The following is an 11,813-nucleotide window of genomic DNA, read 5'->3' on the forward strand; positions in this document are numbered from 1 at the left end:
TCATATCTGTAGACCCCTATGTTTTATAATGGATTTAAATGCTAATGCTTACCTAATGCTGATTTACTAATGATCTAGTACCACAAAATAATAAAAGAATTACCACATGACAACTCAGACTCATTACACAGTATTTTCTCAATAATAATTTATTTTCATGCCTGGCCTCATTCTTGGATTGTCCTACTTTGTTCAAAATTCAATGAAACAATGATACAACCTAGAGGCCCACAGTGGCATGTTGTCTACATTATAGCAAGCACGGGGAAAGGGAAGGGGAAAAGGAATGGGAAAGGGAAGGGCAAAGGGCTGGGGAAGGGGAAGATGTAGGAAAATCCTTTGTTTATGTCACTTGTCATATCGGGAGATGTGGATTTAATGAATGTCTAGAGCAGCTTCTTGTGTAGGAAAGTACTGTGAGACCCAGACATAGACAGGGATAAACATGAAAGATTAGAGTCCATGTCTCTGGTATTAGTGTAAATAAAAAATAAGAATTGGAAATATTCTTTTGAATTAATGTTTCCAACTGCAAGCAAGGTATGAGTTTATGTTTTTATATCGTTAATCATCTGCTCTATTATTTTATTGATGTACATCACTTGTACCTTTTAAGATGTTTCATATATGTGTATAATACACGTTGACCATATCATTTATTTCTTCATTTTTGGTAGTACTAAGGTTTAATTTCAGAGCCTTGTTCCTCCTAAACAAGAACTCTACTGATTGGACCATATCCTGTGTCTGTTTTCCTACTTTGTACATACTGTTTTACACTGGACATGAATGTGATGGCAATTGTTGGAGTCCATCTTTCTCGCCTTGATGGAAGGGGCTTGATACACCTCCCCCAGCCCTGGGGAATGCGGCCCTGCTACTCCCTCTAGATTGGAATCCAGAGAAACCGGTTGGGCCAACAGCCCTCCAACCTGCCAGCCAGCCGGGTGCCCACCAACCCCGCCCGGGTTCGGTGGGCTCAAGTGACATTAGCCCTTGGGGGTCATGTGACAGCTCTTGGCCTATCGGAATCCTGGCCAACCCCCTTCCTTCGGAATCATCTCCCCTTGTCCTTCTCTCAATAAAGTTAGTTCGCTCTCAGAAGCCAACTCCGTGGTCTATGTACGCTAGCTCCCAGGGAAGGATAGCGGACACATTACCACGTAGGTCACGCGCACACCAGGCCGGAGTGACCCCTACGTCTCACTCTAACTTACCTGCCAGCTGAGGGTTAGGGGAGAGGATGATACGGAGGGTAATAAGAGAGAAAGAAATAAGCATCCGAGCCGGGTCAGAGAAAAAACCCCAACATTGTGGCGCCCACGTGGGTTGCACTAATCCACGAGAGGAAGCCCGGCTCCCGACCAGCCCTGACGGAAACAGGTTGGAAATCCTGAGGCGCGCAATCCTCCCACCCCAGGTAAGAGGATGGGACACGTCCAGAGTCGGCGAAACAATTCGCCCCTTAAGATCCTAAAGTTCACCCTCCAAAATGCGGGGATCAATATCTCAGAGCCCTGCGCTATACAAATTTGGGAGGAATTGACCCACAGGGTCCCGTGGCTAACTGGAGCCAACCCACTCTCGTGGGAAACTTGGGACCGACTAGAGCGGGAATTACAAGCAGCAAAATGTGGAGGAGAACTCCCACTGTGAGCCATTAAGACTCTCAAGGCTTGCCTCTCTTGGGACCCGGGTGGGGAACCCCTGGACTCAGGATAGGTCGGCCAGAGGGAATTTTGATCTGGAGCGGGCCCCCGATGCCCCACTCCCAGAGGCCCTGGGATGAAATCTCGTTCGGTACCCAGGAATCCAAGCCGCGGCAGGCAGGAGAAGAGCAGAGCAGCTGCAGGCTTGCTACCCCTCCCCCATGTGAAACTCAGCTTGACTCTATACATATGCAGATTTCGGCAGCCCTGAGCCGCTGCTTTTCCTGGCCGGTGGCGGCAGCGGTGGCAGCAGCGGCAGCGCCCCGCAGCAAGAAAAAAAAAAAAAGGGCCTGGCCACTTTTAAATTCAAAGGCCTTGAAACTACAGCGTTCCATGAGTTCTGCAGGATGGTTCTTGAGAGAGGCGGGAAAACGCACCCTGGGCAAAATATTAACTTTACGGCCTGACTTTCAGATTCCCCGCCAACCAAGGCAATAAACAGCCTAAAGCTCCTTGCTGGGCAGTCCCTATTGCCAGAGACAGTAATCATGATATTTGGAAAGGAGTTCCAATTCTTAATTGATACAGGAGCAGATCGGACCATATGCATTTAATTGGACAACATTATTATTGGATCAGTAGATGCCCAAGTACTAGACTTGGCCTATAGCAAGGCCCAAACACTCCTTCAAAGAGGAGGGCTGCGTATAGCCAGTGACAAGGTTCAGAAAGTATACCCCTTTAAGATCTTGGGGGCAGAACTTAAACTAGACTCTGTATGCCCACTCAAGCCCCAGTTATCCTTCCAGGCAACCTATACTCTGGTGGAGATGCAAAGACTGTTAGGTGAAATTAATTGGCTAAGACCCTGGCTTCAACTGCCTACAGAGGAGTTACTACCCCTCCATGACTCTTTAAAGGGCAAAGCGCCCACTGATGTTATTACAATAACTCCATCACTCCAAACAGCCTTCCAGAAAATCCAATTGGCCTTAAATAAGGCAAAGCTGGCATGCTATAAGCCTAAGTGCCCACTTTGCCTTTGGATCCTCCCAGGATCCAAACTTTCTTCAGCTGCAAATACGCAATCAGGCGAGCCCCTTCAATGGGTGCACGCATCAGTGGGAGGAGCTCCCAGAGTTTATTCCCGGCTAGACCAGCTAGCTGACTTGGTAATTAAGGGCAGGGATACTTCCCTGAGACATTATGGAAGAGATCCTGACGTGCTAACTATTCCCTACCGGTTGTCAGATTTTGAATGGGTCAGGAGAAATAATTCATGTGTGTCTAGTGCCCTGGAGGGCTTTATGGGTAAGATAGATTGCCACTATGGCACTTCAAGATGGGTGACCTCATTTTCCAGGCTACAATGGACACCCCCTGTGCTTTTCTCTACCAAGCCTCTTGTCAAGGCTGCCAATGTCTTTACAGATGGTGGGCGAGCCGGCTCTGCCGTAGTGGTGCGCTCCGCCTTGCCCCCTGCCGGTTGGAAAGAACACCCATTACTTTGAAGCCGTCACTGGCTCTGCACAGTTTAAAGAGCTGTACTCAGTCGCCTTGGCACTGACCCATGTTAAACAGCCAATGAACTTGTTCTCTGATAGTCTATATGTGGTTAACTTGCTACCCAACCTGGTATGTTCATATATCAAGTTGGATGGAAACCCAATCACTCCTCTGATGATCCAAGTCAGGTCTCTGTTAAAAGAGCGGAGTGAGCCTATTTTTTTACAGCACCTTCGTGGACACCAAGGATTGCCTGGGGACCTGGCACAAGGTAATTGTATGGCTGACCAGCTGGCCACTAATGGAACCATCATAGCTCTGGCCATTGTACAACCTCAAAACCTCCAAATGGCCAAAGGACTTCATGAGCGTACTCACTTAAATTGGAGAGGGTTACATCAGAGATTTCCTTCAATTCCTATAAAAGACTTAAAAAAGATTATAAGGACTTGCAAATCGTGTATGCCTTTCGTGCAAGTCCCTCCCCTGCAATCTCCAGGTGTGAATCCAAGAGGATTAAGACCCAACTTAATTTGGCAGACTGATGTGACCCATTACGCCCCCTTTGGAAGGCTAAAAAATATATTTATGTCTATTGACACATGCTCTGGCGCGTGTTGAGCCTCCCTCCATACTGGGGAAAGAGCACGGCATGCTGAAAGCCACTTCTTACAATGTTTTGCTATCCTAGGGTTGCCTTTACAGGTTAAAACAGATAATGGACCTTGTTTCACCAGTAAGGCTCTACAGGCATTTTTCCAAATGTGGAATATTAAACATACCACTGGAATACCTTATAACCCAAAGGGTCAAGCCATAATTGAGAGGCATAATAAGACCCTGAAGGATCAATTATTAAAACAAAAAGGGGGGGGGAAGCCCCCAGGACCAGCTGAGGACAGCGATGTTTACATTGAATATTTTAAATTTCTCTAAGGACCACCCTCTGTCAGCTTTCCAGAGACACTGGTCAAGCCAAACACCCTACTTAAAAGTGGAGGCCCGGTGGAAGGATGCTCTGACAGGGGCGTGGCGTGGACCCGACCCAATTATCAGTGCAGGAAGGGGCTTCCCCTGTGTTTTCCCTACTGGGGAACTGAATCCAATCTGGATACCAGCTAGAGATGTAAAATATTGTCCAACAGAATGACCACCCAAGGGCACCTGCCCTTGAGGGATGTCTCCCCTTGTTTCCTCTCAGGAAAGCAAAGACCGAGGTGGAATTTTCTAAGGAGAAACGGGAAAGCCTGCCTGCACCAGCGATGGACCTGGACCCAGTGTCGGCCCTGTTTCTTCCCTGGACCCTGCCTGACACCCTTTGGAGTAACGTTTGCTGTGGCAGCGTGGCCCACAGCCTTGCACAAGGACCAAAGGGAAATTTTGCACAGTTGTCCCTCCCTTTCGCTCCCCCCTTTGCTGCTTATCTCGGGGGCCCCATTGGAGGGAAATAGGAGCTAAAGGACTTGGACACTTTAATGTTTTATGATAAATGTTTATAATAAGTAAGGTACTGGCACCTTGCTGCAATGTTTACTATGAAGTGTTTACTAACCTCAGTTGTTAAGTTACCAGCATCCTGGCTGCCACATCACCAGGACCTGAACCTGCCCCTCTACCTCACCATCGAGGGAAGTAAGAGCCATCTGTGCTACCTTGAGCGACACCAGACTGGACCAGAATTCCGGTTTTCCGTGGACTGACCCCGATAAGAGACCCTCCATTGCCTTGAGCCTTGTTGTAATTACTCATGTGTTACAATTGCTCATGTGTTACAGTTGCTCATGTTTGCATTTGCCTTGTATTACGATTGCTTATGCTCATGTCTGCTTTATGCTCCCATTTACCTTATGTTTACATTGGGTCTCTTGTTGTAAGCGATGGGCCAGAGCTGTCTAGGTACCAAGTGGCCTTTGGCCTTTTAGCCATATAAGAACCCCAAGAGGCTCGTCACTCGAACCCCAGGACCTGCTGCTCACTGAGGTCCGCTGGCATGGGAAAAAATTATCAGGGCTCTCTTTCGAGTGCCAATCCTACTCTCCCCAAGGCCTCTCATCGGGCCCGCCAGCCCGGCAGGAGGGTCAGCCTGAAGAGCTAGGGCATTAGCCCAAGACGGGTAAGACTCCCCTTGGGAGGGGGGGCAACCTAAGACATGGTGCGCTCTCGAGTAGGGTGCCTCCTGCTGTTCGAAAAAAAAATATAAAAGAGGCAGATGTTGGGGTCCATCTTTCTCGCCTTGATGGAAGGGGCTTGATGCACCTCCCCCAGCCCTGGGGAATGCGGCCCTGCTACCCACTCTAGATTGGAATCCAGAGAAACCGGTTGGGCCAACAGCCCTCCAACCTGCCAGCCAGCCGGGCGCCCACCAACCCCGCCCGGGTTCGGTGGGCTCAAGTGACATTAGCCCTTGGGGGTCACGTGACAGCTCTTGGCCTATCGGAATCCTGGCCAACCCCCTTCCTTCGGAATCATCTCCCCTTGCCCTTCTCTCAATAAAGTTAGTTTGCTCTCAGAAGCCAACTCCGTGGTCTATGTACGCTAGCTCCCAGGGAAGGATAGCGGACACATTACCACGTAGGTCACGCGCACGCCTGGCCGGAGTGACCCCTATGTCTCACTCTAACTTACCTGCAGGCCGAGGGTTAGGGGAGAGGACGATACGGAGGGTAATAAGAGAGAAAGAAATAAGCATCCGAGCCGGGTCAGAGAAAAAACCCCAACAGGCAATTATAATAATGGCACTGAAATCATATCTATCATTTCATTTTTCAAACATTCACAATTGTGCATCTGATGCACAAGTTCCCCTTCCTTCTACTGTGTCATGAATCACATGAGAAGTAAAATCATTCATCCCCTCTGCTGGACTCCTTCCCTGGAGGAAGCCCCTTGGCTCAGCAATTTTTAAGCTAGTATATTAAGGCCTAAATGCATACACAATCTGCACATAAATCCGTGAATAACTATGCATCCTTATATATACAATATGTGTTAACACAGGATATAAACACACATTATGTATGGTTTTTCATAAAAGTATATTGAACAGGTACTGGTGGCTCATGCCTGTAATCCTAGCTACTGAGGAGATGGAGATCAGAGGATCATGGTTCCAACTCAGTCCAATAGGAAAGTCCATGAGACTCTTGTTTGCAGTTAATCACCAAAATGCTGTTGTGATGTTGTGGCTCAACTGATAAAACAATATTTTTTAGCAAAATTTCACATAAACAGTGCCCTGGCCCTGCATTAAACCCCAGGACCTGCTCCTCAGCCCTTAAAAAAGTATTTTGTACAACTTGCTGTTTTCTGGTTGAAAAATATGCCAGAAAACCCTCAAGATATGGAAAAGTGAAACATGCATGTTTTGTATTTGAATTAACTAATACATAAACATACAAAATTATATTTATGGAGCATCCTGTTATTATTTTTGGTTGAATTGGAATTTGAACTCAGGATCCCATATTTGCTAGGCATACATTCTTTGCTGGTGTTCTACCACTTGAAACATAACTGTAGCCTGGCTTTTGCTAGTAATTTTGGAGATGGAGTGTCATGGACTTTCCTGCTGAGGCTGGCTTCAAATTGTAATCCTCCAGATCTCAGCCTTGTGAGCAGTTCCTAATATAGGCAAGAGCCAGTAACCCCAAGCTCCATGTTAGGTTGTAATAATTTCATACACCATGCAAGATTTAAATCAGGTACATCTGATGCATCTCTTGGAACATGCAGGATATCATATCTCATATATCTATTCTAAAACCCTTCAAAAAACCCTTCTTTGTATCAAAACATGATCAGGAGAGTGAGAATAGTCATAGGGAATAAATAATCTACTAAAGTTTAGTTTATCCAAACTAAAAGACTTTGATCTATTGTTGACTTAGAGTGTAATGGTTTAGAGTTCAGAGTTTTGTGAGTTGCAAACACTTTTTTTTTTTTGGATGAATGAACCCAAAAAGTTACTGCTTATTTTTATCCTGGATAAAGAGTTCATTTATCATACAGTGTTTGCAATTTCTCAAGATGAAAAGCACCAAATGTTCCTAACCCATTTCAGTCAATGGATGCTGCAATTATGAATCGCTTACTTGTTTTGAAAGTCAATGAATAGAGCAGGCAGTGTGGCTTAGTGGTAGAGTGCTTGTCTAGAATGCATGGAGCCCTGGGTTCATTTTCTCAGGACCACATAAACAGAAAAAGCCAGATGGCTCTGTGGCTCAAGAGGTAGAGTGCTAGCCTTAAGCAAAGGAAGCTCAGGGACATAGCCCAGGCCTGAGTTCAAGCTCCTGGACTGGAAAAAAGAAAAGAATTAAAAAAGGTAAAAGAAAGTCAATGAATAGCATGAATACTGAAAAACAGTACAAACTCAAAGAAGATTTAACTTGTTTTAACTGAATATTTTAACTGCAGGGCAGCTCATGAGACTCTGGGTTTTGGGGGTTCTAATCTCACCTCTGCCACTTGCAGCTCCATAGATTTTGTGTTTTTTTTAAAATTAGCCTAACCCCAGAGAAAGGTTCAGCAGTTATCAATCAGGAAGCTCCCAAATTGGAGCACACTTAAAGAGCACTATCAGTAGTAGTTCTTAACATTTAACAGTGCTTGAACAATGTTTAATTTCCATCCAGTTTAGCTTCCTGCAATGATGTCTGTTCTGCCTGGTGAACTTTGCTCCTATTAGAAGGAATTTTGCCATCACAACCTTTGAATGTTTTTATTTGTATTTTAGTAGAAATTTTGTTGCATTCACTCTTAAATATATATTAATAACTATTTTCAGATTAAATTTTACTTTTATTATAGAGTGTCAGTTGGGCTTCCTGTTTTTCCTATTCTTCTTTATGAATTTGCAGTTGTTTGAGTCCCTTCTTTTATGTCTAAAGAAACATTTTCATGTATAGTTAAAATCATTCAACTGAGGGTTTTAAAAATGATATTATAGACATGATTTATTACAAATTTGCTAAAGAATTTTACAAAATGGTATAGAACTTTCCCCTTCTCTCTAGTAAAACAATTAAATCTAGCTAGGCTTGGGGCTCTCATCTCTAAACTGAACTATCTGGGAGGCTGACAGCACAAAGCCCATGGTTCAAGACCAATAAAAGGAAAAGTAAAGAAGACTTCTTAAAAAAAATATTGGAGATGGGAGGGCACACCTGCCTTTCCAAATGCACCAGAAATAAATAGTAAGATTGCTGTTCAAGGCTGGCACTGGGAAGAAATTCAAGATTCTACCTGGAATGGAAGAAAAAAGGGCTTTTAGTGTGATTCAAGTGGTAAATTGCCTGCCTAGAAGATGTAAGGCCCTGGGTTTAGTTTATAAACTTGGGGACAGCACCCAGGCTCAGCGTTCAGGCACAGGACTGACTAAATAAACAAATAAAATGAGTCAAGAGATGCAACTTTGTAATTGAAAGTCAAAACTTAAAAGCACAATAAATCAAATAACAGAAAGTACTTGCTTGAAATCCCTACTGATAGGCAGGATCAAGTCAAAGAGGAAAAATAAAAAATTGAAGACCAGAGGGATGAATTCACATATTCAGTGACAAGACAGAAGAAAAGCACAGAGAGACAGATGCAAAAGAGACAATTAGAATATATTTCCAGGCAATGTTAGCTGTTCCAAGTGTGTTAGAGGAATCCAAAGATACAATTTCAAGGTAAGTCAGAGGCCACTGCCAAGACTCACGATGGGAGCGGAATAGTAAACACGCCTCTTGCAAAAAACTTAAACACAGGGTGGGGATTTGGGGAAATAGTAACTACCTTGTTGTGCAAAGCTGACCTCTTTAAAGACAAGTGTGTTGTTGCTTGTTTGGTCTCATGGGGTTAAAAGAAAGAGTAATCTGCTGAGACTGAGTTACTTGCAGGCTTGAAAACAAAGTCATAGCTCAGGGAATGTTAGGAGAGCTTACAACAGTGTTTGTGTTGGTGGTGGACAGGGAGAAGGCCTGACACAGAACCACAGTGAAGTTTCAGCAGTTCAAGCAGTGAAGGGTGCAATGGTCAGATTCCTGAAGTTCAGGGTGGAGCCCAAGCACTGAGCTGTTAACTGGTGCAGTCAGTACTGAGGGAGAACAGTCAGTGGGCTGAGTAGAGCTGACTTATTTCAAAGTTTACTGGGGCTCAGACAGTAATGAAATCTTTGTGATAATCAATGGTAGAACAGAAAAGTGATCTCTGAAAAATATACCAAATCATCTGGTTATAATCTTATCTTTAAGGAAAAACATGTAAAAAACAAATTTAGACTACTTGGTTGGTCTCAAACGTTGTTCATATCTTTGCAAGAGGAAATGGTCATGTGGAGCCCTTACTTCAGCAGAAAGAAGACAAAGCAGAGAAGAAACATCTATTTCTCAAGGCATAAAAAATGCTAATTTTTTACCAAAAACTACTGAGCTGGTTTTATGCAAAATAAGGTGGTGGGATTCTTCATTCATTTAGAGCCAGCTGGGTCAAGCAGCAGGTTAATGCTCACCTCATTCTACATAAAGGGCTCCCAGGGTCTGGGGTCACTCGAGTTCTAAAGGTTATACATGCAGACTTTTCTGATCTGTATATTAATTATTAACTGAATGTGTATTTTGAATGTCACTAAGAACAAAATCGAATATTTAGTCATAGTACACAGCTAGCAAGTTATTTGTAAACCCATTTGAAATGAAAGTCTTTCTCAGAGGGGAGGGTATAAGACATAGGAGCTGTGTATTTTAGCCTCAGGTCTACCAACAGATGTTTATGTCTTTCAACAATGTCCTGAATATCTAAGACTTAAATTTCTAAGCCATAAAAAAAAAACCATTTACAGTAGGGAAAGAAAAATGTAAGAATGAAAATGGTAATGATAGCCACATAAGATCTCAGAATCTTTCTCGACCAAACTGATAATATGGTAGGTAACTGGATTTTAACAAGTCTTAAATTTGCATATCAAGAAAGATATGATGAGGCCAAGTACAGTGGCTCAAGCCTGTAATCCCATCACAGAAGGCAACTGCCCCTTAGGAGGCAAAGATTCCGAGGACTGCAATTTTTGGCCAACTTGAGCAAATACCCAAACCCTGCTTCAACAAACAATCCAGACATGGTGGTGTGTGCTCGTAGTTTTAACTTTGGTAGAGGGGTAAGTGGGAAGATTATAGTCCAGAATAGCTTTACTAAAATTAAATATAAGACTCTGTTTTTAAAGAAATAAGAAAAGCAAAGGCAGCAGTATTTCTCAAGGGTTATAGCACTAGTGAGTGCAAGGCTTTGAGTTCAAACCCCAGTACCAGTAAAATTAAAATACCGAATTATATGATGTAGGGGGGCTGGGAATATGGCCTAGTGGCAAGAGTGCTTGCCTACACATGAAGCTCTAGGTTCCATTTCCCAGAACCACATATATGGAAAAAGGCCAGAAGGGGCGCTGTGGCTCAGGTGGCAGAGTGCTAGCCTTGATTGGGAAGAAGCCAGGGATGGTGCTCAGGCCCTGAGTCCAAGGCCCAGGACTGGCCAAAAAACAAAACAAAACAAAACAAAACCTATATGATGTAGTCAATTTAGAGCAAATATGATATTCTCACAAACATACCTTTACTTAAGCATTACTTTCCTAACAGCGTATGTTATTTTAGTAGTATCGGAATCATTTAATTTTGCACTCTCTGGTTGTTTTGTACTTGAGTTTAAACATCCTTACAGCCCATGGCGACTCAATTATGTCCACAATTAAGTATCTATTGCTCTCTATACTGTCCCTTCTTTACTGTGTATTTTAATTGGCATCAATTAGTTATGCAGGAATATTTCATATTGACATGTCCAGTCATGCAAATGTTGTACCTTGTTTTATTTTCATTTCCTTAAAATGAGAGACCCAAATCAGTTTAACATCTTTTCTGGTTGTGAATGAGAAGTAGAGGAGCCATATTTCCCCTCACCTTGCCTTTAAATCATATGACACAGGCTTTCCCCTGGTTATTCTGAGCAAGTTTCAACTCCGCAGTGATGGGAATAGAATTCCAGGACTGTTCTTCAGGAAGCTGTTGTGCACTGCTATGGCTGTGAGACAATCTCACTGAAACCCCACATCTTCCATCTACAAGTAACATGGCATCGACACTTCTCCTGTACTCCTGATCATCCCCACCTCATTAGAAAAAGAAAAACAACAATGATAGTACTTTTCTGTAATGTAATGATCAAAGATCTGCAAATTTGAGTCAGTACTCAATATATATTTGGCTTTTTAAAGGGGATGACTAATGCTAAGTGTTTCACATATACTTAGAAATAAAAATGACGAGTCTACTAACTTGTAGAAAAGTCCCAGTAGTGACAGCACATCTGTAAGTGTTGTAGTGAGCAAAAACAAGCTTAATTACATGTTTCATAGAGCCACAGAATATCCTCAAAACCATCACTTCCCAACTTCTCTGTAATCAGAGAATCAAGATTGTACTCTTTGTCTTTGTCTAAGTTATGTAATGCTAACTCCTCTGTACATCACCTTTTTAATAACAATAAAAAGTAAAAAAAGGAGAAATAGGGTTTGAGTAACGTTCTCATATATCAAGTCATTAACTACGGCACTTCTCAATCATGACTGTACACTGAAAGCATGTAGGTTTTTTTTGTTTTTTTTGGCCAGTCGTGGGCCTTGGA

At 43.3% G+C, this 11,813-nt stretch overlaps 1 long non-coding RNA gene across 1 annotated transcript in view; it reads right to left on the reverse strand.

Annotated features, from left to right (window-relative positions):
• The window catches only part of LOC125346252, a 110,090-nt gene that overhangs the window by 50,336 nt on the left and 47,941 nt on the right, over positions 1-11,813 (reverse strand). The gene's annotated exons all lie outside the window — the stretch shown is intronic.

This window comes from Perognathus longimembris, chromosome 2 (genome assembly GCF_023159225.1).
Source record: "Perognathus longimembris pacificus isolate PPM17 chromosome 2, ASM2315922v1, whole genome shotgun sequence".
NCBI lineage: Eukaryota > Metazoa > Chordata > Mammalia > Rodentia > Heteromyidae > Perognathus > Perognathus longimembris.